Genomic DNA, 26545 nt, shown 5'->3' with positions numbered 1-26545 from the left:
GTCAGAATCAGCGCTGAAAACAAGACTCCCATTGACTTCAACGGGTTCTGTTTTCCATGCTAAACCCATTGAAATCAATGGTAGTCTTTTTGTCAGCGCCGACTCTGACGCAAGTTATCGCACCAGAATCATTGCCAACTTCCTCTGTGTGAATGCCTCCTTAGCCAAACACTTGTTCAGCAACAACTATTATCTCCATCCCCTTCATACACATAAGCTCCTGGCTAATTGGATATCTATTCTGAATGGGAGGAAAACCAAAAATGATTTGGTGTAAAACTTCACATAAGATGAAATCCCCAAACATAAGATTGTTAGTCATTCTAGTTGAAGCCATCAAAGTTGTCAGACTTTGCTCTAATGTGTGGGGGGCTTAAAGGGATTCTACTACTAAAACGCTGTTTTTTCTGCTTTAGACGTCGGAATAGCTTTTAGAAAGGCTATTCATCTCTTACCTTTAGACGTGGTCTCTGCCATGCCGTTCCTTAGAAACACCGGTTTTTACCGGTATGCTAATGAGTTCTCTGCAGCAATGAGGGCGGGCTCCAGCGCTCAAACGGCGATGGGGGCGTCCCCATTGCTGCCCGAGACCCTCTCTTCAGTGACGCCTTCTTCTTCACCTGCATCCTCCCCTTCTCTGTCGTCTTGCTTCTTCGTCAGCTCTGACGCCTGCGCAGTCGGCTCGGCCAGCGAGACACAGCGCATGCCGGCCGGTGGCCATATTTTCGAGGCCGCAAGGCAAGACTGTGCAGGCGTCAGAGCTGACGAAGAAGGAAGACGATGAGAGGAAGGGAGGATGCAGGCGAAAAAGAAGGCGTAGCTGGAGAGAGGGTCTCCGGCAGCAGTGGGGGCACCCCCATCGCCGTTTGAGCGCTGGGGCCAGCCCTCATTGCTGCGGAGAACTCATTAGCACACTGGTAAAAACCAGTATTTCTAAGGAACGGCGCGGCGGAGACCACATCTAAAGGTAAGAGACGAATAGCTTTTCTAAAGGCTATTCCGACGTCTAAAGCAGAAAAAAAAAGCGTTTTAGTGGTAGAATCTAGAGATGAGCGAACACTAAAATGTTCGAGGTTCGAAATTCGATTCGAACAGCCGCTCAATGTTCGTGTGTTCGAACGGGTTTCGAACCCCATTATAGTCTATGGGGAACAGATACTCGTTAAGGGGGAAACCCAAATCCGTGTCTGGAGGGTCACCAAGTCCACTATGACACCCCAGGAAATGATGCCAACACCTCTGGAATGACACTGGGACAGCAGGGGAAGCATGTCTGGGGGCATCTAACACACCAAAGACCCTCTATTACCCCAACATCACAGCCTAACAACTACACACTTTACACACTCAATACCACCTCTCTGACAGTAGGAAAACACCTTGAAACATGTGTATTTGGCACTTGCAGTGAGGAGAGCTTGTCACCAGCAGTGAATTTGGCCCTTGTAGTAAGTTGAGGTTGGCACCAACATTTGTTTTGAAAATCAGGGTGGATTGAGCCTCTAACCAGCAGAGTTTGGGCAAATTCATGGTGGAGGGAGCCTCTAAAAACCCCAGTTTGGACCAATTCATGGTGGAGGGAGCCTCTAACCAGCCCAGTTTGGGCAAATTCATGGTGGAGGGAGCCTCTAAAAAACCCAGTTTGGACCAATTCATGGTGGAGGGAGCCTCTAACCAGCCCAGTTTGGGCAAATTCATGGTGGAGGGAGCCTCTAACCAGCCCAGTTTGGACCAATTAATGGTGGAGGGAGCCTCTAACCAGCCCAGTTTGGACCAATTAATGGTGGAGGGAGCCTCTAACCACCCCAGTTTGGACCAATTCATGGTGGAGGGAGCCTCTAACCAGCCCAGTTTGGACCAATTCATGGTGGAGGGAGCCTCTAAAAAACCCAGTTTGGACCAATTCATGGTGGAGGGAGCCTCTAAACAGCCCAGTTTGGGCAAATTCATGGTGGAGGGAGCCTCTAAAAAACCCAGTTTGGACCAATTCATGGTGGAGGGAGCCTCTAACCAGCCCAGTTTGGACCAATTAATGGTGGAGGGAGCCTCTAAACAGCCAAGTTTGGACCAATTCATGGTGGAGGGAGCCTCTAAAAAACCCAGTTTGGACCAATTCATGGTGGAGGGAGCCTCTAAACAGCCCAGTTTGGGCAAATTCATGGTGGAGGGAGCCTCTAAAAAACCCAGTTTGGACCAATTCATGGTGGAGGGAGCCTCTAACCAGCCCAGTTTGGACCAATTAATGGTGGAGGGAGCCTCTAAACAGCCAAGTTTGGACCAATTCATGGTGGAGGGAGCCTCTAAAAACCCCAGTTTGGACCAATTCATGGTGGAGGGAGCCTCTAACCAGCCCAGTTTGGACCAATTAATGGTGGAGGGAGCCTCTAACCACCCCAGTTTGGACCAATTCATGGTGGAGGGAGCCTCTAAAAACCCCAGTTTGGACCAATTCATGGTGGAGGGAGCCTCTAACCAGCCCAGTTTGGGCAAATTCATGGTGGAGGGAGCCTCTAAACAGCCCAGTTTGGGCAAATTCATGGTGGAGGGAGCCTCTAACCAGCCCAGTTTGGACCAATTAATGGTGGAGGGAGCCTCTAACCAGCCCAGTTTGGACCAATTAATGGTGGAGGGAGCCTCTAACCACCCCAGTTTGGACCAATTCATGGTGGAGGGAGCCTCTAAAAACCCCAGTTTGGACCAATTCATGGTGGAGGGAGCCTCTAAAAACCCCAGTTTGGACCAATTCATGGTGGAGGGAGCCTCTAACCAGCCCAGTTTGGGCAAATTCATGGTGGAGGGAGCCTCTAAACAGCCCAGTTTGGGCAAATTCATGGTGGAGGGAGCCTCTAACCAGCCCAGTTTGGACCAATTAATGGTGGAGGGAGCCTCTAACCAGCCCAGTTTGGACCAATTAATGGTGGAGGGAGCCTCTAACCACCCCAGTTTGGACCAATTCATGGTGGAGGGAGCCTCTAAAAACCCCAGTTTGGACCAATTCATGGTGGAGGGAGCCTCTAACCAGCCCAGTTTGGGCAAATTCATGGTGGAGGGAGCCTCTAAACAGCCCAGTTTGGGCAAATTCATGGTGGAGGGAGCCTCTAACCAGCCCAGTTTGGACCAATTAATGGTGGAGGGAGCCTCTAACCAGCCCAGTTTGGACCAATTAATGGTGGAGGGAGCCTCTAACCACCCCAGTTTGGACCAATTCATGGTGGAGGGAGCCTCTAAACAGCCAAGTTTGGACCAATTCATGGTGGAGGGAGCCTCTAAAAACCCCAGTTTGGACCAATTCATGGTGGAGGGAGCCTCTAACCAGCCCAGTTTGGACCAATTAATGGTGGAGGGAGCCTCTAACCACCCCAGTTTGGACCAATTCATGGTGGAGGGAGCCTCTAAAAACCCCAGTTTGGACCAATTCATGGTGGAGGGAGCCTCTAACCAGCCCAGTTTGGGCAAATTCATGGTGGAGGGAGCCTCTAAACAGCCCAGTTTGGGCAAATTCATGGTGGAGGGAGCCTCTAACCAGCCCAGTTTGGACCAATTAATGGTGGAGGGAGCCTCTAACCAGCCCAGTTTGGACCAATTAATGGTGGAGGGAGCCTCTAACCACCCCAGTTTGGACCAATTCATGGTGGAGGGAGCCTCTAAACAGCCAAGTTTGGACCAATTCATGGTGGAGGGAGCCTCTAAAAACCCCAGTTTGGACCAATTCATGGTGGAGGGAGCCTCTAACCAGCCCAGTTTGGGCAAATTCATGGTGGAGGGAGCCTCTAAACAGCCCAGTTTGGGCAAATTCATGGTGGAGGGAGCCTCTAACCAGCCCAGTTTGGACCAATTAATGGTGGAGGGAGCCTCTAACCAGCCCAGTTTGGACCAATTAATGGTGGAGGGAGCCTCTAACCAGCCCAGTTTGGACCAATTAATGGTGGAGGGAGCCTCTAACCACCCCAGTTTGGACCAATTCATGGTGGAGGGAGCCTCTAAAAAACCCAGTTTGGACCAATTCATGGTGGAGGGAGCCTCTAAACAGCCCAGTTTGGGCAAATTCATGGTGGAGGGAGCCTCTAAACAGCCCAGTTTGGGCAAATTCATGGTGGAGGGAGCCTCTAACCAGCCCAGTTTGGACCAATTAATGGTGGAGGGAGCCTCTAACCAGCCCAGTTTGGACCAATTCATGGTGGAGGGAGCCTCTAAACAGCCCAGTTTGGGCAAATTCATGGTGGAAGGAGCCTCTAACCAGCAGAGTTGTGGGAAAGCAGGGTGGAGGGAGCCTCTAACCAGCAGAGTTGGTGGAAATCAGGGTGGAGGGAGCCTCTAACCAGCAGAGTTGGGGGAAATCATGTTGGAGGGAGCCTAGTATTAGCAGAATTGTGCAACGCTTATGGTGGATGAGTATGAGGATGCGGAGGAATTGGAGAGGTTGAGTACAGACATGGAGTTTCATGTTGGGGTGCTTTACACAGGTGGGCACAAAAATGAAGGCTCTATCCAGTGGTGGTTCATTTTTATCAAAGTGAGCCGGTCGGCACTCTCAGCTGACAGACGGGTGCGCTTGTCAGTGATGATGCCACCGGCTGCACTGAACACCCTCTCAGATAGGACGCTGGCGGCAGGACAGGACAGCACCTCCAAGGCATATAGGGCAAGTTCAAGCCACAGGTCCAACTTCGACACCCAATACGTGTAGGGCGCAGAGGGGTCGGAGAGGTCAGGGCTGTGGTCGGAAAGGTATTCCCGCAACATGCGCCTATACTTCTCACGCCTGGTGACACTAGGACCCTCCGTGGCGGCACTTTGGCGAGGGGGTGCCATCAAGGTGTCCCAGACCTTAGACAGTGTGCCCCTCGTTTGTGTGGACCGGTGAGAACTTGGTTGCCTACTGGAGGAACTGCCCTCCCTGCCGCCACTGTCACATGCTGGAAACATCTCCATCATATTCTGCACCAATTGCCTGTGGCAAGCATTGATGCGATTGGCCCTCCCCTCTACCGGAATAAAAGACGAGATGTTGTTTTTATACCGGGGGTCAAGGATAGCAAAGATCCAGTACTGGTTGTCCTCCATGATTTTGACAATACGCTTGTCGGTTGTAAAGCACCCCAACATGAACTCAGCCATGTCTGCCACAGTGTTAGTTGGCATGACTCCTCTGGCCCCACCGGAAAGTTCAATCTCCATTTCCTCCTCATCCTCCATGTCTACCCATCCGCGCTGCAACAATGGGACGATTCGAAGTTGCCCGGAAGCCTCCTGTATCACCATCACATCATCGGACAACTCTTCTTCCTCCTCCTCCTCCTCCTCCTCCTCCTCCTCCATTAAACGCAGTGAAGCGGACAGATGTGTGGACCTACTCTCCAGCTGTGACGGATCGGATGCTATCCCTAACTCCTCTGTGTGATCTGAGTTATCCCTGATGTCAATCAGGGATTCTCTCAGAACACACAAGAGCGGGATTGTAAGGCTCACCATCGCATCCTCAGAGCTCACCCTCCTTGTGGACTCCTCAAAGACCCGTAGGATGTCACAAAGGTCTCTCATCCATGGCCACTCATGGATGTGAAACTGAGGCAGCTGACTTTGTGGCACCCTAGGGTTTTGTAGCTGGTATTCCATCAAAGGTCTCTGCTGCTCAACCACTCTATTCAACATCTGAAACGTTGAGTTCCAGCGTGTGGGGACGTCGCACAAAAGCCGGTGTTGTGGCACATGCAGGCGTTGCTGGAGAGATTTTAAGCTAGCAGCGGCTACTGTCGACTTGCGAAAGTGGGCGCACATGCGCCGCACTTTCACCAGTAGCTCTGGAACATTGGGGTAGCTCTTTAGGAAACGTTGCACCACTAGGTTGAAGACGTGGGCCAGGCATGGAACATGTTGGAGTCCGGCAAGCTCCAGAGCTGCTACCAGGTTCCGGCCGTTATCACAAACGACCATGCCTGGGCCCAGGTGCAGCGGCTCAAACCATATTGCCGTCTCATCGAGGAGGGCATCCCTCACCTCGGAGGCAGTGTGCTGTCTGTCCCCCAAGCTGATCAGCTTCAGCACAGCCTGCTGACGTCTACCAACGCCAGTGCTGCAACGTTTCCAACTCGTAGCTGGGGTCAATCTAACAGCGGAGGAGGAGGCGGTGGCGGAGGAGGAGGCGGTGGCGGAGGAGGAGGCGGTAGAGGAGGAGGAGGAGGGGGGTGTTCTTCTCGTGTCCCTGCCAGGAATGTTAGGCGGGGAGACGAGGTACACCGGGCCAGTTTGGGAAGCAGTCCCAGCCTCAACTACATTCACCCAGTGTGCCGTCAGTGAAATGTAGCGTCCCTGTCCGCATGCACTTGTCCACGCGTCGGTGGTCAAGTGGACCTTTGTGCAAAGCGCGGAACTAAGGGCCCGCCTGATGTTGAGTGACACGTGCTGGTGCAAGGCGGGGACGGCACACCGGGAGAAGTAGTGACGGCTAGGGACGGCATAGCGAGGTGCCGCAGTTGCCATCAGGTCCAGGAAGGCGGGAGTTTCAACAAGCCGGAACGCCAACATCTCCTGGGCCAGCAGTTTAGCGATGTTGGCGTTCAAGGCTTGCGCGTGTGGGTGGTTAGCAGTGTATTTCTGCCGCCGCTCCAATGTCTGAGAGATGGTGGGTTGTTGTAAAGAAACGCCTGATGGTGCCTTTGATGGTGCAGGAGAAGGAGATAAGACAGGACCAGGGGAGGATGAGGTAGAAGTCAACAAAGTGGCGGAGGCAGATGAAGTGGTGTCCTGGCTCGTCCTCTGGAGTGCATCGCCAGCACAGTCAGCAGTGGCAGTGGCAGAGGCAGAGGCAGTGGCAGAGGCAGTGGCAGTGGCGTGAACGGCAGGCGGTCTTTGTCCTGCCGTTGCTGCCTGCCACTGATTCCAGTGCTTGGATTCCAAATGACGGCGCATTGAAGTGGTGGACAGGTTGCTCTTCTCAGAGCCCCTAATCAATTTCGAGAGGCAAATTGTGCAGACAACACTATATCTGTCCTCGGCGCATTCCTTGAAAAAACTCCACACCTTCGAGAAACGTGCCCTTGAGGTGGGAGTTTTTCGGGGCTGGGTACGAACTGGAACATCTTGGGAGATTCCGGGTGTGGCCTGGCTTCGCCTAAGCTGCTGACCTCTGCCTCTGCCTCTAGCTACCCTTTTTGGTGCTGCACCTGCCTCAACATCCACACTACTTTCCCCGCTTGACATCCCCCCTGTCCAGGTCGGGTCAGTGTCCTCATCATCCACCACTTCCTCTTCCAACTCCTGTCTCATCTCCTCCTCCCGCACAATGCGCCAGTCAACTGGATGCCCTGACGGCAACTGCGTCACATCATCGTCGATGAGGGTGGGTTGCTGGTCATCCACCACCAAATCGAACGGAGATGGAGGAGACTCTAGTGTTTGAGCATCTGGACACAGATGCTCCTCTGTTAGGTTCGTGGAATCGTGACGTGGAGAGGCAGGTTGAGGGACAATGAAAGGAGCGGAGAACAGCTCTGGGGAGCAGGGACAGTTTGGGTTATTGTTCTGTAAAGCTTCGGAATTTTGGGAGGAAGGAAGACAAGACTGTTGGGTAATAGGAGGAGAGGAGGCAGAGTCTGACTGGCTGCTGGACAATGTGCTGTAAGCGTTCTCTGACAGCCATTGCAAGACCTGTTCCTGGTTCTCGGGCCTACTAAGGTTTGTACCCTGCAGTTTAGTTAATGTGGCAAGCAACCCTGGCACTGTGGAGTGGCGCAATGCTTGCTGCCCCACAGGAGTAGGCACGGGACGCCCTGTGGCTTCACTGCTACCTTGCTCCCCAGAACCATTCCCCCGACCTCGCCCACGGCCTCGTCCACGTCCCTTTCCGGGAGCCTTGCGCATTTTGAATTCCTAGTTAGAAATTGGCACTGTATACCAGTAGTAAAAATTGTGGGTGCACGTAACCCCAATATATTCTTTGAATTACCAGTCAGACACTGGCACTATATGGCAGTAGCAAGAAATGAGGGTATTTGTATTCCCAATATATTCTTTGAATTCCCAGTCAGACAATGGCACTGTATACCAGTAGTAAAAATTGTGGGTGCACGTAACCCCAATATATTCTTTGAATTCCCAGTCAGACACTGGCACTATATGGCAGTAGCAAGAAATGAGGGTATTTGTATTCCCAATATATTCTTTGAATTCCCAGTCAGACAATGGCACTGTATACCAGTAGTAAAAATTGTGGGTGCACGTAACCCCAATATATTCTTTGAATTCCCAGTCAGACACTGGCACTATATGGCAGTAGCAAGAAATGAGGGTATTTGTATTCCCAATATATTCTTTGAATTCCCAGTCAGACAATGGCACTGTATACCAGTAGTAAAAATTGTGGGTGCACGTAACCCCAATATATTCTTTGAATTACCAGTCAGACACTGGCACTATATGGCAGTAGCAAGAAATGAGGGTATTTGTATTCCCAATATATTCTTTGAATTCCCAGTCAGACAATGGCACTGTATACCAGTAGTAAAAATTGTGGGTGCACGTAACCCCAATATATTCTTTGAATTACCAGTCAGACACTGGCACTATATGGCAGTAGCAAGAAATGAGGGTATTTGTATTCCCAATATATTCTTTGAATTCCCAGTCAGACAATGGCACTGTATACCAGTAGTAAAAATTGTGGGTGCACGTAACCCCAATATATTCTTTGAATTACCAGTCAGAAACTGGCACTATATGGCAGTAGCAAGAAATGAGGGTATTTATAACCCCAATATATTCTTTGAATTCCCAGTCAGACAATGGCACTGTATACCAGTAGTAAAAATTGTGGGTGCACGTAACCCCAATATATTCTTTGAATTACCAGTCAGAAACTGGCACTATATGGCAGTAGCAAGAAATGAGGGTATTTGTATTCCCAATATACTCTTTGAATTCCCAGTCAGACAATGGCACTGTATACCAGTAGTAAAAATTGTGGGTGCACGTAACCCCAATATATTCTTTGAATTCCCAGTCAGAAACTGGCACTATATGGCAGTAGCAAGAAATGAGGGTATTTGTATTCCCAATATATTCTTTGAATTCCCAGTCAGACAATGGCACTGTATACCAGTAGTAAAAATTGTGGGTGCACGTAACCCCAATATATTCTTTGAATTACCAGTCAGACACTGGCACTATATGGCAGTAGCAAGAAATGAGGGTATTTGTATTCCCAATATATTCTTTGAATTCCCAGTCAGACAATGGCACTGTATACCAGTAGTAAAAATTGTGGGTGCACGTAACCCCAATATATTCTTTGAATTCCCAGTCAGACACTGGCACTATATGGCAGTAGCAAGAAATGAGGGTATTTGTATTCCCAATATATTCTTTGAATTCCCAGTCAGACAATGGCACTGTATACCAGTAGTAAAAATTGTGGGTGCACGTAACCCCAATATATTCTTTGAATTACCAGTCAGGCACTGGCACTATATGGCAGTAGCAAGAAATGAGGGTATTTGTATTCCCAATATATTCTTTGAATTCCCAGTCAGACAATGGCACTGTATACCAGTAGTAAAAATTGTGGGTGCACGTAACCCCAATATATTCTTTGAATTACCAGTCAGACACTGGCACTATATGGCAGTAGCAAGAAATGAGGGTATTTGTATTCCCAATATATTCTTTGAATTCCCAGTCAGACAATGGCACTGTATACCAGTAGTAAAAATTGTGGGTGCACGTAACCCCAATATATTCTTTGAATTACCAGTCAGACACTGGCACTATATGGCAGTAGCAAGAAATGAGGGTATTTGTATTCCCAATATATTCTTTGAATTCCCAGTCAGACAATGGCACTGTATACCAGTAGTAAAAATTGTGGGTGCACGTAACCCCAATATATTCTTTGAATTCCCAGTCAGACACTGGCACTATATGGCAGTAGCAAGAAATGAGGGTATTTGTATTCCCAATATATTCTTTGAATTCCCAGTCAGACAATGGCACTGTATACCAGTAGTAAAAATTGTGGGTGCACGTAACCCCAATATATTCTTTGAATTCCCAGTCAGACACTGGCACTATATGGCAGTAGCAAGAAATGAGGGTATTTGTATTCCCAATATATTCTTTGAATTCCCAGTCAGACAATGGCACTGTATACCAGTAGTAAAAATTGTGGGTGCACGTAACCCCAATATATTCTTTGAATTACCAGTCAGAAACTGGCACTATATGGCAGTAGCAAGAAATGAGGGTATTTGTATTCCCAATATATTCTTTGAATTCCCAGTCAGACAATGGCACTGTATACCAGTAGTAAAAATTGTGGGTGTATATAGCCCCAATTCTATTGCTAGGGGACTTGCAGGGTATTTCTGGGGTGAAGGTGGGGGGGCACACCGTTGGAACGGGTATCGGGGTATATATCGGGTATACGGGAATACACTGACAGTGTATTCCATTCAGGATCCTGGGAAAGCTGGGTTGCGGCGATTGAGCCCGTCAGTGCCACGTTACACTGACAAGCTTCTCCCTGGAATTTAGCTCTTACAAGAGCTGTTGGTTGTCTTCTCCTTCCTATCCTAGCCTGTCCCTGCCTACCCAGAATCTAAGCCCTAGCTAGCTGGACGGAAACCTCCGTCCTCGGTGAATTGCAAGCTCAGAATGACGCGAAGCTGGGCGTCGCTGTTCTTTTAAATTAGAGGTCACATGTTTTCGGCAGCCAATGGGTTTTGCCTACTTTTTTCAACGTCACCGGTGTCGTAGTTCCTGTCCCACCTACCCTGCGCTGTTATTGGAGCAAAAAAGGCGCCAGGGAAGGTGGGAGGGGAATCGAGTAATGGCGCACTTTACCACGCGGTGTTCGATTCGATTCGAACATGCCGAACAGCCTAATATCCGATCGAACATGAGTTCGATAGAACACTGTTCGCTCATCTCTAGTAGAATCCCTTTAAGCATTGTGATTGCTATGTGTAAAGTACATACCTATGTATACTAGAATAAAGGTTCACCTATCAACATACACTGTATAGGAATTTTTTGATATTTATGGTTGAAAGTTGAAGCAATCTGAAATTCAAAGACATTGATTAACGCTTCATATACTCTCTGTAATAAATACATTTTGCTAGGGAAATGTTAATTATTTTCTCCTTTTCTATGCATTGTGATTGACATACAGGAAAACAATATTTGGTAAGCACCTAGCTCACATGCTGTGCTTTTGTGTTCCAGAAATCCAGCAAAATACAAGGGGTAATTTATGGCAGTCTATATATTGTCTATAGGACAACAGAAAACAGCTAAGTGAGGTATTGGCTGTGTTTGGTTGATGGTGAATAGGTCAATGTATTCCAATTCTTCATGGCTTTACTGTTGTATTTTCAGAATATTTCTGGTAATAGAAGTATAATACATGTACATATACTGCATGTACATGTAACTGAAAGTCATGACACTGCGATCAAAGCTTTAACATGCTATATCTGTAATAAGCAAGTGGGCAAAACCATAGCCGCATGTCTCATGCTATATATGGCTTTACCCTTTTGCCATGAAGCCATGTTTTATCTTTCTCGTTTCGACAGAACACACTAAGGGTCTAAACATATTCACACTTGAGTTGCCAGAGGATGAAGATAGATTGTTCTACTGCTGAATGAATGTATTTGTTCTCATTTCAGTCACTCAATCTTCACTTATATTTAGTCCATGAAGATAAAGACATAGGAGAACATTGAACGTGTTCATGGCTGCCTTGTACCACCATCTTTAGGTTACCCTGAAAGGAGGTGTTTGGACCTCTGTACTGATTCTAATCCTCTGGCTCTGTTCTTACATTGTCATTTGTAACATTCCGCTTGTCCTTGGACTGCATTATATAAGAACTTGCTTTTTTTCCAATTAGGGGTTAATATTATGTATCCAATACCAGGGTCTTAAGAAGTCTCCATTTTCATAATTCATAATGCTGGTAGTAGGCAGATATCATTAAGCTGTTATTCCTTTCAGTTCTCCTCCTGTGCATAATAGCACCTGACTTTTTCAGAATGCCAATGTTAATTGTTACTGACTATAATAGAATATGAATACCAGAGATATTTGACACTAGTGTAATGGTTCTGACTTTTCCATGTTACATTGAGTAGGAGGCTTGAAGGGATGGAGGGTCAAAGGAGAGATAAAAGCTTTTCTGATTCCATCGTAAAACATTAAAGCTTCTTGATTTTAGATATGCTGCTCATGAAACGTACTACTGACTTATGAATGAACATTAATATACTGCTCAATGAGTGACATTTTCACTGACTGCCTTAATTTAGGCTAATTGCTAAGGACCAAGCACCATTTTGGGTTACTGGAAGCACTACCCTCCTGTAAACCTTCTGATAATGTGTCTATTAAGTACCATATACTGAAAATAATGTACATAATGGCTACCTTTATGTGTTTTTTTAATCTAATTAGGTAGAAAACTGTATGCTGGCATGAAAGCAATGGTCTGTTAAGATAGAATAAGCTAGGGTCATTTAGTAACTATCAGAATAAAAAAAAATAGAAAAATGAGTAAAGAATAAAAAAAAAAGAATAGAAAAACACGAGTAAAAAAATAGAAATGTGCCGGTTTTTAAAACAGTCTGATTAATAATATAATTTAATATGCAGATGCCTATATCATTCCTTTAAATTAAAAGAAAATCTAAATATATATCGTAACAAATGTGTTTTTAATTACTACGTATAAATATAAGCTTTATTATTTCTATTTTGCAGTCTATTTATTTTCTTCTTTGTTTTATGTTCGGAAAAAAAAATTGTGAGGAAAATAATAGTGTGAAAATATATTTCAATATAAAAGAAATCTTTTTTAATTAGAGGCTTGGAAAGATATACCCTTTAATTGCTATGGTTGTAATTTGTAGGTCATCAATATCTTTGCTTCTTTCATTAATAAACTGGCAAGTCAAGTAGGAAAGCTGCAGAAGTATAATTTTTTCCCCTAAGCTCTACTTAATCAACAGTAGACTTCATCAAACAGAAAAAAAGAAAAAAAAATGTAAATCAGCAGCATTAATTCTGCTGGCAATAAATAGGGAGAAGAAAACATGCGAGGAAAAAAAAAATCTAATTTCACAAAGCCTGCTTTGGATTGAACGGTGGGAATAGGTAGTTAAAGTGCCTTTTAAATTGTGACTGACTAGGGGATGGTAGAGGTTTGTGTATGGATTAGCACAGTGATAGACCCTGAGTAGCCAGCGACAGTAACTAATTACCTGACACAGCTCCGCACTGTTCGGCTTGGTCATCGAAATTAATTTTCTGTTTTCAAGACAAGCAGAGAGCAGATGCCGGATTTCAGCTCAATACTTAAATGAACTAGGAGTCCGAGTTATTACTTTCATTATAAGAGGACAGGGTTGAATATTTGGATATGTTGCAAAAGTTACATGTACTGGGTATTCTTGTAGGTAGCGGAAGATAAACATTATTTCCTAAAAAGTGTGTAGTGATTAATAATTAAAAAATTGTAAGAATTAGAAGAAAATGGTCTAAGATGGCCTTTTTACGATTTACAGATACTTTTAAAGGTACAGAACTGGGTCTGGGGAGCCCCCTGGACCCAATACAGGTGGTGCGTGACAGAAGGATACTAATGACTATGAGACCACTATGACTATGACTAAGAGACTGCAATGTAGATTTTGAAACGCGTAGGCTTTTCTTGTCTTCTTACTCTGAATCCATGTTGTAAGATGTTTTAACTTGCTATGAAGTAAAAGTTATATTTTATTATTTAAGAATTTTGGGCATGCTGGATGTTTTTACTCAACTTCTGACAGAAGGATACTGTCCGTGGTGAGCGCCATACTGGAGAATAACTCCCATCCCATATATGAGACCGTGATAGCACTGGGCAGTACTGTCAGTGACCAACTGCTTCACCCCAAGTGTGAGTAGGAGCACTTTCGGAGGTCTTTCCTCCCAACTATGGTTACGGTATACAACTAACACCAAGCTAACCGTAGATCATTCCATACAGAGAACTGAAAGATCCTAAAGTTGTGATATCCCTCCTACTATTTTCTTTACTTTTATCTTTTTATCTGTACCTACTGTCATTGTATTTAGTGTTTTATATTATTATTGGGTTATCTATGCTACTGTAACACACTGAATTTCCCCATGATGGGACTATTAAAGGATTATCTTACCTTAATGCATCCTTGTTTGAAAAACTGAAGCCAAAGAGCCCCAATAATGTTCCTAAATCTTACTCTGTTCCATGCTGTGTTTGGAAGTTGACAGTTGCATAGAAAGATCACCTTTTGGATGGTGCTTCTCAGAAGAATTTTTAGGCTAAAGCCCCACATTGCGGAAAATCAACTTTTTTGTTGCAGTTTTTAGAACCACAGTTAGGCGTGTATTGAGCAAAAGGTAGAAATAGAAGAACTTCCTATATATTTCCCATTCCTTTCGTAGCCATTCTTGGCTCTGGCTCAAAAAAACGCAACAAAATCTGCAACAAAAAAAATCTAAGTTTCCGCAGTGTCGGGCCTCAGCCTAATAGGGGTATTCTCGTCACAGAAACAGGTAACTTTCTGATCCTGACTTGCATGGAGCTGCAGGATGGCAATGCATGCAACGCAAATAATTTCAATGGCAACTGCCAAACATTGTACCTAGACTATCTCTGGTATTCCCCATGGAAATTATTGAAGAGATGGTGCACATTTCCAATCCAGAATATCCCTTTAATTGCATAATCTTGTAGATGTATGAAATACATTGCTTATTCAGCAGATTGTGAAAATAATGTCTTTTGGGGATATAAAGCTCCTTTAAATCCAATATGGATAGTAAAATAGTTAAAGGTGTTTTCCAGGGCATTTAACATATATTTAAAAGAGCTTCCTACTTCTCCATTACTATCTCTGTCCTATCTCCTATCTGGTCTTTACTCTGTCGTCTCATAACATACAGAATATTCCTGAATCTGCCCCCCTCAGTCAGTCATTTCCCTCAATAGTCAATAAGTCATTGGCCGAGCGGGCATCACCAGGTATTTCCTCTGTGTTGTACAGCAGGGAGTAAAGACCAGCGAGAAGCAGGGGATCAATGAGATGTAAGTATTACTTTTTTAAGTTGTAGGACCCAATTTTAAATATGTTTTCAGGAAAACCCCTTAAACTATACATATTGTTCTTTATAAGGGAATAGCGTTGGCTCCAAAATTCATTGTTTTAGGCTTTAGTATTAGCATTACATCCTCTGTCACAATCAAACTTGTAGCTGAAGTTTCTTACAAACACTTCAAGGTGCTTTTTTTGGCTTAAGGTGCATTCTTTGCAAATGAGTTCAGTATACATGAGAGCAAAACATCTTCTGCTAATTTAAAACTAGATGATGTTCAGAATGCAGCCAAGAAAAGCCCCAGGGTATATTCAGGATATTAAATATACACAAAAGTAAGTATGTGACATGGAAGAAAGTAATTTCCATGTCTGTTGGAAGAAAGTGTATGGAAAACACAATTCAGACTACTGCAGGTTTACATTTCCCTAGCAGTATACAGTGGCTAGCGTGTCCCGTAATAATAGTACAATTATAATGCCGAGTTATGTCAGCTATTTTTCTTATTATATTTGTATGGAAATTAACTATTGGATGCATAATCATTTGCATGCCTATTATGCTGGGTCTTGATGCCACTAGACTCTAAATACCAAGTGTGGATTCAGATCTCTTTTATGCTTCCGAATAAATCACATTTTCCAAATATGCCATTACTTCAGACAGCATTACTTAAATACACTGATTTTATTATATGAATTCATGGAACGAGAACATTTAAAGGGGTTTACACTTATTTTAAAAAATAAATAGTGGTGGTCTAGTCAGATATACGTTGTAAATTCCTGCTCCATTCTCTGTGTGTCAGCTTCTGAGAACAGGTGGTCAGGGAGGGTGGTGGATGTCAGACCCCCTACAGATCTGATATTAGTGATTTATTTTGAGGATAGATCATCAATATTTGTAGCTTGGAAAATGCCTTTAAACTTATAAGGGGTTTATAGTTATATACGTTATATATAACTATAAGTTATATACTGTAAATTTGAGGGAAGCTACATTGACTTGTTGACTATAATAAACAAGAACTGTGGCCATGATCTGAGTATACAGACACTTCCTAACTGCAGCCATACAAACATTTCCTGGTGCTGAGGACCAGGTGTCAGTACTGGAAGCAGTGGCTGGGAGGAAAGGGTAGTTTAGCTTGTGTCATTATTTTTAGTCAGTCCCTGCACCTTCCCTCTTGTTTAGGCCCTATTCACAGCTGCGTTTTTGTCTGTGTTTGGGGAGTCCGCTTTGGGACCCCCCGAACAGAAACCTTTAGTCATAAAAATGTGGTTACCGAAGGAAACCGGTGGACCCCATAGACTATGATGGGGTCCTTGTGCTTTCCGCTCGGTTTCCACACGAAACACGTGGAGGGAAAGTGCTGCCTGCAGAACTTTTCTCTCCACATGTTTCGTGCGAAAAACACGTGGACCTCATTATAATCTATGGGGTCCACAGCGTTCCCAACTGATTTTAAATGCGAGTAGGTTTCCGTTCGGAGGGGGGGGGGTCTGCAAGCAGACTCCTCGAACGGAAACCCGAACGCAGATGTGAACTGGACCTTATATGACTTGGACAATATTTTCTGTAGGACTGTCCAACCACTGTGTAGCAGTAGAAGAAATGTATTACATGGTCCTTGACTAGAAGACCACATAATACATGATTGTCAACATGAGAAGGTGGTCTCTCCCTAAGGAAAGACGTTATCCCCACAGTCTGGTCTTTCAGCCTCTCACTTAAACCAAATCAATTCTCTCTAGGCTGCGCTGATGAAGTCCAAAGAGACAGAAACGGTGCCGTCCGTAGCTGAGAAATTGATTTGGTTATAACCTCGCATCATGCAGTAAAGGCTTCTGGGAAGTCGGGCATGTTGTTCAGGGTTGCTTGCTATAGAGGGCAGCATAACAGAGGCACTGTCTCCCTGTTTACATCTTGGGAGACAGATTTGCATATTCTTCCCATGTTCCTTTGCAGTGGAGCAACTATGGCTGTATAAGTCTCCACACACCTGAGAAGGTGGTCTCTCCCTAAGGAAAGACGTTATCCCCACATAATGATCATGTGCAATGTAACAAAAATGTTTCCCTTCTCCTTGTGGTAGGAAAGATGGAAGAAGTGGTCAGTGATCATAAATGTATGAGATAGGTATACCCCTTTATTTTATATTGTTTAACCTTACACTTGAAGACCAGTTTTGAGTTTCTGTCATTGCATATCTATGACCAACGAGGAAGAGCTACAGCTGTAGTTTGTAGCTGTCTGCCCTAGCCCATATTGGGGCCCCACTCCCTAAAAGGCCATATGTAATGGGGTTGCAAGATCATCATAGTTTTCTTTGTATTAGAAACTAAGTAAGACAAATAGGAAACATAAAAGAAGTAAAATGACTGAAGGAGTCTGCATTTTGATCCATCAGTAACACAAGTTTGTTTCTTTGCTGCATTTTCTATTTATTGTCAGCTTGGTAAATCATGAAAGGAGCCTTGTACAAGTCAAGAGTTGTTGGTTTAACAAGCCAACCTTTTGCCTGATCTTGATTAATCCAAAACTTTGTTCCCTCTCTTAAGCTGAAAATGTAATTGTGTAGAAAGGCTATAAAATGCTCAATAGGGTAGAATGGCTGTAATTTATATTCACCGCAATACATGCAACACTGTTTTAGGCTGTCACTAGTAATTAAGAGACAAGGAAGATAAATAAAGGCGCACATCTAATTGTATACACTAATGGCTAATCACACAATACTTGATCTAGACTCCAAGGATCCCAACCCGCATGCTTGTTTTATTGTAACCTATAGCAGTAATACGATTTCTAGAGGCCTCCCTAGTATTAAAGTGTCTTTCTTTAGTCAAACATTGTTTCTATAAGCTATGAACTATGGCTTCCTTATTGTCATTACAGGAGATGTAAAAGAATTGGTGTTCTCTGACGCTAGTAATGTGGCGGTCTGTCCATTGGATATACCTATCAATATCAGATTAGCACCTTTTTATTAGCAACTGTGTCTTGTAGTACAGCTAAGACAGCTCTGTATATTGAAGTGATTGCACTGACCTGCAATACAAGGTATAGCCACTAGAGATGAGCGAACACTAAAATGTTCGAGGTTCGAAATTCGATTCGAACAGCCGCTCACTGTTCGAGTGTTCGAATGGGTTTCGAACCCCATTATAGTCTATGGGGAACATAAACTCGTTAAGGGGGAAACCCAAATTCGTGTCTGGAGGGTCACCAAGTCCACTATGACACCCCAGGAAATGATACCAACACCCTGGAATGACACTGGGACAGCAGGGGAAGCATGTCTGGGGGCATAAAAGTCACTTTATTTCATGGAAATCCCTGTCAGTTTGCGATTTTCGCAAGCTAACTTTTCCCCATAGAAATGCATTGGCCAGTGCTGATTGGCCAGAGTACGGAACTCGACCAATCAGCGCTGGCTCTGCTGGAGGAGGCGGAGTCTAAGATAGCTCCACACCAGTCTCCATTCAGGTCCGACCTTAGACTCCGCCTCCTCCGGCAGAGCCAGCGCTGATTGGCCGAAGGCTGGCCAATGCATTCCTATGCGAATGCAGACTTAGCAGTGCTGAGTCAGTTTTGCTCAACTACACATCTGATGCACACTCGGCACTGCTACATCAGATGTAGCAATCTGATGTAGCAGAGCCGAGGGTGCACTAGAACCCCTGTGCAAACTCAGTTCACGCTAATAGAATGCATTGGCCAGCGCTGATTGGCCAATGCATTCTATTAGCCCGATGAAGTAGAGCTGAATGTGTGTGCTAAGCACACACATTCAGCACTGCTTCATCAAGCCAATACAATGCATTAGCCAGTGCTGATTGGCCAGAGTACGGAATTCGGCCAATCAGCGCTGGCCAATGCATTCTATTAGCCCGATGAAGTAGAGCTGAATGTGTGTGCTAAGCACACACATTCAGCACTGCTTCATCAAGCCAATACAATGCATTAGCCAGTGCTGATTGGCCAGAGTACGGAATTCGGCCAATCAGCGCTGGCTCTGCTGGAGGAGGCGGAGTCTAAGATCGCTCCACACCAGTCTCCATTCAGGTCCGACCTTAGACTCCGCCTCCTCCGGCAGAGCCAGCGCTGATTGGCCGAAGGCTGGCCAATGCATTCCTATGCGAATGCAGACTTAGCAGTGCTGAGTCAGTTTTGCTCAACTACACATCTGATGCACACTCGGCACTGCTACATCAGATGTAGCAATCTGATGTAGCAGAGCCGAGGGTGCACTAGAACCCCTGTGCAAACTCAGTTCACGCTAATAGAATGCATTGGCCAGCGCTGATTGGCCAATGCATTCTATTAGCCCGATGAAGTAGAGCTGAATGTGTGTGCTAAGCACACACATTCAGCACTGCTTCATCAAGCCAATACAATGCATTAGCCAGTGCTGATTGGCCAGAGTACGGAATTCGGCCAATCAGCGCTGGCTCTGCTGGAGGAGGCGGAGTCTAAGGTTGGACCTGAATGGAGACTGGTGTGGAGCGATCTTAGACTCCGCCTCCTCCAGCAGAGCCAGCGCTGATTGGCCGAATTCCGTACTCTGGCCAATCAGCACTGGCTAATGCATTGTATTGGCGTGATGAAGCAGTGCTGAATGTGTGTGCTTAGCACACACATTCAGCTCTACTTCATCGGGCTAATAGAATGCATTGGCCAGCGCTGATTGGCCGAATTCCGTACTCTGGCCAATCAGTGCTGGCCAATGCATTCTATTAGCTTGATGAAGCAGAGTGTGCACAAGGGTTCAAGCGCACCCTCGGCTCTGATGTAGCAGAGCCGAGGCTGCACAAGGGTTCAAGCGCACCCTCGGCTCTGATGTAGGAGAGCCGAGGGTGCACTTGAACCCTTGTGCAGCCTCGGCTCTGCTACATCAGAGCCGAGGGTGCGCTTGAACCCTTGTGCACACTCTGCTTCATCAAGCTAATAGAATGCATTGGCCAGCGCTGATTGGCCAATGTATTCTATTAGCCTGATGAAGTAGAGCTGAATGTGTGTGCTAAGCACACACATTCAGCTCTACTTCATCGGGCTAATAGAATGCATTGGCCAGCGCTGATTGGCCAGAGTACGGAACTCGACCAATCAGCGCTGGCTCTGCTGGAGGAGGCGGAGTCTAAGATCGCTCCACACCAGTCTCCATTCAGGTCCGACCTTAGACTCCGCCTCCTCCAGCAGAGCCAGCGCTGATTGGCCGAATTCCGTACTCTGGCCAATCAGCACTGGCTAATGCATTGTATTGGCGTGATGAAGCAGTGCTGAATGTGTGTGCTTAGCACACACATTCAGCTCTACTTCATCGGGCTAATAGAATGCATTGGCCAATCAGCGCTGGCCAATGCATTCTATTAGCGTGAACTGAGTTTGCACAGGGGTTCTAGTGCACCCTCGGCTCTGCTACATCAGATTGCTACATCTGATGTAGCAGTGCCGAGTGTGCATCAGATGTGTAGTTGAGCAAAACTGACTCAGCACTGCTAAGTCTCTGCATTCGCATAGGAATGCATTGGCCAGCCTTCGGCCAATCAGCGCTGGCTCTGCCGGAGGAGGCGGAGTCTAAGGTCGGACCTGAATGGAGACTGGTGTGGAGCGATCTTAGACTCCGCCTCCTCCAGCAGAGCCAGCGCTGATTGGTCGAGTTCCGTACTCTGGCCAATCAGCGCTGGCCAATGCATTCTATTAGCCCGATGAAGTAGAGCTGAATGTGTGTGCTTAGCACACACATTCAGCTCTACTTCATCAGGCTAATAGAATACATTGGCCAATCAGCGCTGGCCAATGCATTCTATTAGCTTGATGAAGCAGAGTGTGCACAAGGGTTCAAGCGCACCCTCGGCTCTGATGTAGCAGAGCTGAGGGTGCACAAGGGTTCAAGTGCACCCTCGGCTCTCCTACATCAGAGCCGAGGGTGCGCTTGAACCCTTGTGCAGCCTCGGCTCTGCTACATCAGAGCCGAGGGTGCGCTTGAACCCTTGTGCACACTCTGCTTCATCAAGCTAATAGAATGCATTGGCCAGCACTGATTGGCCAGAGTACGGAATTCGGCCAATCAGCGCTGGCCAATGCATCCCTATGGGAAAAAGTTTATCTCACAAAAATCACAATTACACACCCGATAGAGCCCCAAAAAGTTATTTTTAATAACATTCCCCCCTAAATAAAGGTTATCCCTAGCTATCCCTGCCTGTACAGCTATCCCTGTCTCATAGTCACAAAGTTCACATTCTCATATGACCCGGATTTGAAATCCACTATTCGTCTAAAATGGAGGTCACCTGATTTCGGCAGCCAATGACTTTTTCCAATTTTTTTCAATGCCCCCAGTGTCGTAGTTCCTGTCCCACCTCCCCTGCGCTGTTATTGGTGCAAAAAAGGCGCCAGGGAAGGTGGGAGGGGAATCGAATTTTGGCGCACTTTACCACGTGGTGTTCGATTCGATTCGAACATGGCGAACACCCTGATATCCGATCGAACATGTGTTCGATAGAACACTGTTCGCTCATCTCTAATAGCCACTAGTAGAGTGTCTTTTACTTATATAATGGGTGAGGATGCCCTACTCCTCTGATATTGATGGCCACCATTTATTAGGCCCGTTTCACATCTGTGTTTGGATTTACGTTCAGGGATTATTCCGTTTAGGGGCCCCCTGAATGGAAACCTAATCACATTTACGTTAAGAAACCAATGCACTCCATAGACTATAAGGGGTCCGTGTGATTCCCATGCAAAAATTGTGGAGAGAAAGTGATGCAGGAATTTTCTCTTCACATATTTCATGTGGATAGGGGAAAAGATTGGCTCAAACGCAGATGTGAACCGGGCCTGAGTTAGGTTGTCGACTCATTTTGATGATTTTCTCCAAAAGCACCAACCTGCAACTTTTACCAAATACATTGTTTTATTTTTATGTCATTTTGACTTTTTAGTATGTTTGATGTGTAATAAGACTAATAACCAAATGAGCAGGATACAATTTGAGGGAGAACTTTAACTGGTAAGTTCTAAGATGACCCTCTACATGTTTAAAAAGGATATTGCATTAAAAATGAGTTATAAAATCCCATTATGGAGTCAGCAAACCTCCCGTCGTATATTTTCTGTTTTCTAAAGACGGTCTTAGAATGTTATGTTTATACAAGAGAAAAATTTACCAAAGCAAATGGAGCCATCTATAAAACATGTCTAATTACAGATATGTAAATATATCAGGACTGCCGGAGTGCTGTTTACATTTCCTCCATAATACTACTTCCCGAAGACAGAGGATACTAATCTCATCGAATAAATATTCAAATAATCTCTTATACTTTTTCCGTTTTGTTACCATTAACAATTGATGGAATTAATGCTGCGAGATCTTAACTACATAACGGCGCGGCTAAATACTAATAATTGGTTTAGAATTATACAGCCATTTAGATCAACAGAAATCTGAGCAGCTTGCATAATCATAAATTATTTACGTCCTTTCTGTCTCTTCTGCCTTGATACAAAATATTCCCTTATGCAAACTGTATGAGAGTGGAAATTGGCAGCGCTTACTCAGTAAAAGAAGATACATCCCAATGGCTACCAATCCTACACACTTTTGCCCATTTTTCAGAAGACACCTTTGAAGATTCCTATGAATTTGTATTTTGCATGTGGAATCTTGGGACAGGCACATCTTCCATTGCATACTCTATGTCCCACACTCCGGACTGATATATTGAATACAAATGTATTGGAGACTGCAAAGATGCTCACTGAAAACTTTATTAAAGCCTGTAGAATGGTGACCTTTGGGTTTAGAAAATGTATCTCAAGTATTAGCTGTAAAGTTCATGGACTACAATGTATATATAATGTATACATACACTTTACTAGGCAAACCTGCTTATTTCAGGTCCTCTAAACATGTGGTACTCTTCTACAAGTTGTCAAACTGTAAAGGTATCGTGTAGAGTTTCATTTTCATTAGAGATTTTCCTTCATGTATTAAGAAAAACGTAAGAGAAACGGATTTGTCAAAATCGGGACACAGCCACCCATTGATTAATCCATCAAAAAAGACAAATTATGTGTTGTGTAACTGTTTGTGACCTTTTTTTTTTTTTTGACAAATCCAGAGTTACAATGCTTAGACACCAGGCGCAGATGTGAACATAGCCTGAGATGTCAGATGTGAACATAGCCATAGTCTTACCCCCACCCATTTTTCTCATCTGATCCTTCCCTTTTTTTGATTCTATGTAATAAATTCTTACTAGCAATTAGTGTACATGTTAGTGTAGAGGTCAGATCTGTGCAACATCTCTAAGTGCAACTCTTATAAGACCACAACGGACACATAAATATATCTTTCTGGCCCAGACATTACTGTTCTGTTGTTTAGCGCTCCAAAGTGTCTAGCAGACATACCCTCCTCCCTCTCCTTCCCATTTTTAAACTTAACATGGAGAAAACAGAGTTCATCATTTTCCCACTATCTTGCAAAGCTCCCCTACCTGATCCTTCTCTTAAAGTTAATGGTGCCACACGTACCCTAGTCCCACAAGTTTTTTTTCCAGGGGGTAAGTTTGATTCTACCCAGTGGCGAAACTAAAATCTTGTGGACCTGGTGCAATCTTTTATCCAGGGCCCCCACCTCATATCTACAATGAATTCTTGATCGTGATAGTTTTGGGTGCTAAGGAGTTTAATCAGCCTTAGTGTGGTTAGGGTAATCTGTGGGTCTCCTTGGCTTATGGGCCAGATGGAAGCTGCAATCTCAATACTGATGCCAGTGCTTATGGGGCGCCTAAGGCTCCTGGGCCTCGATGCGACTTCACCCAATGCAACCCTTCATGTTACGTCCCTAATTCTACCCTATCCTTCAAACCTCACATTGAAGCCCTCAACACCTCCTGCCGCCACCAACTCAAGAATATTCATCAAAACCGCTCCCTCCTCACCCCTGAAACTACAAAAATACTAGTCAATGCCTTCATAATCCCCCGCCTGGACTACTGTAACCCCCTCCTGCACGACCTCCCAGCAAAGGCTCTTGCTGAGGTAAAACGTATCCTTTCAGACCACACAGCTGTTAAAGATAGCTGATGGAGTAATTGGTGTATAGTTTTTTTTAAAATTCATTCTTTTTAATATTATGGCTGGCAATTTATTATTGGGTCCTTTTAAATCTGATTTGTTTTAGGTCATTTAAATGCAAGGCTTAGTAGACCCATAGCACATAGAAACCCAGAAGACAATACTTTTACATCTCATTAAATGACAATTACAAAGCTGTCTCTTTCTAATGCTCTGTGTCCCAGTCCCTAAGCTCAGGCCATTTTTTTTCTATCAATATATCACATTGATTTCCTGAATGACTTTATCTAACTAATACAGAGTAGGATTGAACAGTTATTTGTCTGTTTTTTCGCCATCCCTTATCAAACATTTATGATTTAGTGATTGTTGCAGCCGCTTCATGAAAGGTCTCTTTCATATTTATCTCTACAGTAGCCGTACGATCATTGTGACACCAACTGTAATAAATCTAAGTCTAGAAAAATCCATCACAATCCAGAAAGCAACAGTGTGTGAGGTGACGGTTGAAATGGAGAAGACATGGAATCAAATTTATGAATTGCTCTTGGTGGAGTGTTTATTAATACTGTCCTGACATTGCAAAGTATCACTGTGTGTCCTAGGTTATTTGGAGGAAATATGAAGAAAAGAGAATCTGGTGACTCTTTGGTGGACATCTTGGCTTTTATTTATTCTGATTTAGCCATACAATATTTTATTTTTGTATTTGCTTTATACTCTATTATCGAAAGAGGTGGCAAGAGGCAAACATAAGTAAGCAGCTACTTATGGTTGTATACTATAATGTTGTATCTACAGCAATAGTCTAGAAGAGCCTATAAACGTTAGTTATTGGCTGAATACTTGAACACTGACTTCATCTGCTAAAGGACACATTCACTCTTGTGCCCGTGACCACTAGCAAAAAAATCCTGCTTGTCCAACTTTGTGTCCAGCCAATTCCCTGCGGAGAGGCTGCAGGCAAACAAATAAATGGGTTTTGAAACTGACCGCCTGGAAGCTGTCCCCTATGCAGTTTCACTGGGGAATAGGACGGAGACCCAGCAAGTGGACACAGGTGCAAGTGTGAATGCCCCCTAACTCATCTGACAAAGGCATATCCTCTGAACAGGTTTAGAGGAGAGGCCACTGTTAGAATCCAACTGCCCTTCTCTTCTCTGACAGCTGCCATTGGTAGATGTCAGAGCCTCAGAAGACAATCTATATATGTGGTATGAAATAGTAGAAGTATTTTTTTGTCACTCTTTGACTACTACCTGGTTATCTTCTCCACCATCTAAAGGTCTCTTTAATTCTTGTGTATGGCATGTCTCCTTTAAAAGTCTATGGTAATATTTTCACTGTTTAGTAATGGATTTTGACACTAGTACATTCAGCATCTCATGTGTCCTACATGGACAGATCAATGGAATGCAAGTCAAAATTTTCACTTGGTCAATCCAAAATCCATTTTTTCCCTCCTTTATGCAGTTTAGAGGTCTTCATGTTTCTACTGAACTTGAGCTTAAGCTCATGAGGTGATGACTGAATGTAGTCCTTCAAGGGTTGCTGGTAAAGGTAAAAAAAAGACCAAAACACGCCCTGTTTTCTTTCAATTATATCACCTTTGGTTTGCGTCTTTGTTTCCTATTCACACATTCATATATGTTGTATTAATTTTTATAGCAGTGACAGATCCTGCAGTGCTTTACATATTGGTCTATGTTCCCATTGAGATCAACTATCTACTTTTCAAATCAACCAATGCATTATGTTTTTAGAGTGGCCCGAAACCGGACTACATTGAGATAACCCACACAAGCATGGGCGACTGGGACCCCTGCAAGACAACAGTGCTAACCAGTGAAGCACCCTGCTGCCTGCTCATGTAATGTGTTCTATTGATAATAGTAGTGCCTTTGTGCATGAGGTTCATTGATATTAGTTGCTTGATGCTTTCTAAATGTCCTAGTATCTCTGTAAGAAGAAAGCAAAAAATGGATCTAATACGGAGGGTTTGGAGTAATTCTGACTGTATCGAGTGGGGCGATTATATTGGTTTCATTGCAGTTTTCATTTATTAGAATTTAGCTCATTCCAGCCTAAGGACTGTGTGGGGTATGTATCACTTTCCTCAAAGTTTTAAAGTGTATTCTGTTATCATGAATAGTCATTTCAAGAGTAACAAGCATTGACCATGTCATGTATCACCCTGATAGCTCCAGCACCCGCTCGATATAATGAAGTTGGAAAGGTTTTCTTAATGAAAGGACTGACGTTTTGTGTGCAGCACTAGCATTTATCAGGCTCCATAGTGTTCATTACACTACAAAAGCCTGCCACTTTCAGT

General features: G+C 44.5%; 1 protein-coding gene across 1 annotated transcript in view; it reads left to right on the top strand.

Annotated features, from left to right (window-relative positions):
• WWOX (WW domain containing oxidoreductase) overlaps positions 1-26545 on the top strand; it is an 813515-nt gene that overhangs the window by 409656 nt on the left and 377314 nt on the right. The window lies entirely within an intron of this gene.

The sequence above is a fragment of the Leptodactylus fuscus genome, chromosome 7 (genome assembly GCF_031893055.1).
Source record: "Leptodactylus fuscus isolate aLepFus1 chromosome 7, aLepFus1.hap2, whole genome shotgun sequence".
Classification (NCBI taxonomy): domain Eukaryota; kingdom Metazoa; phylum Chordata; class Amphibia; order Anura; family Leptodactylidae; genus Leptodactylus; species Leptodactylus fuscus.
This window is presented reverse-complemented; position numbering and strand designations above follow the sequence as displayed.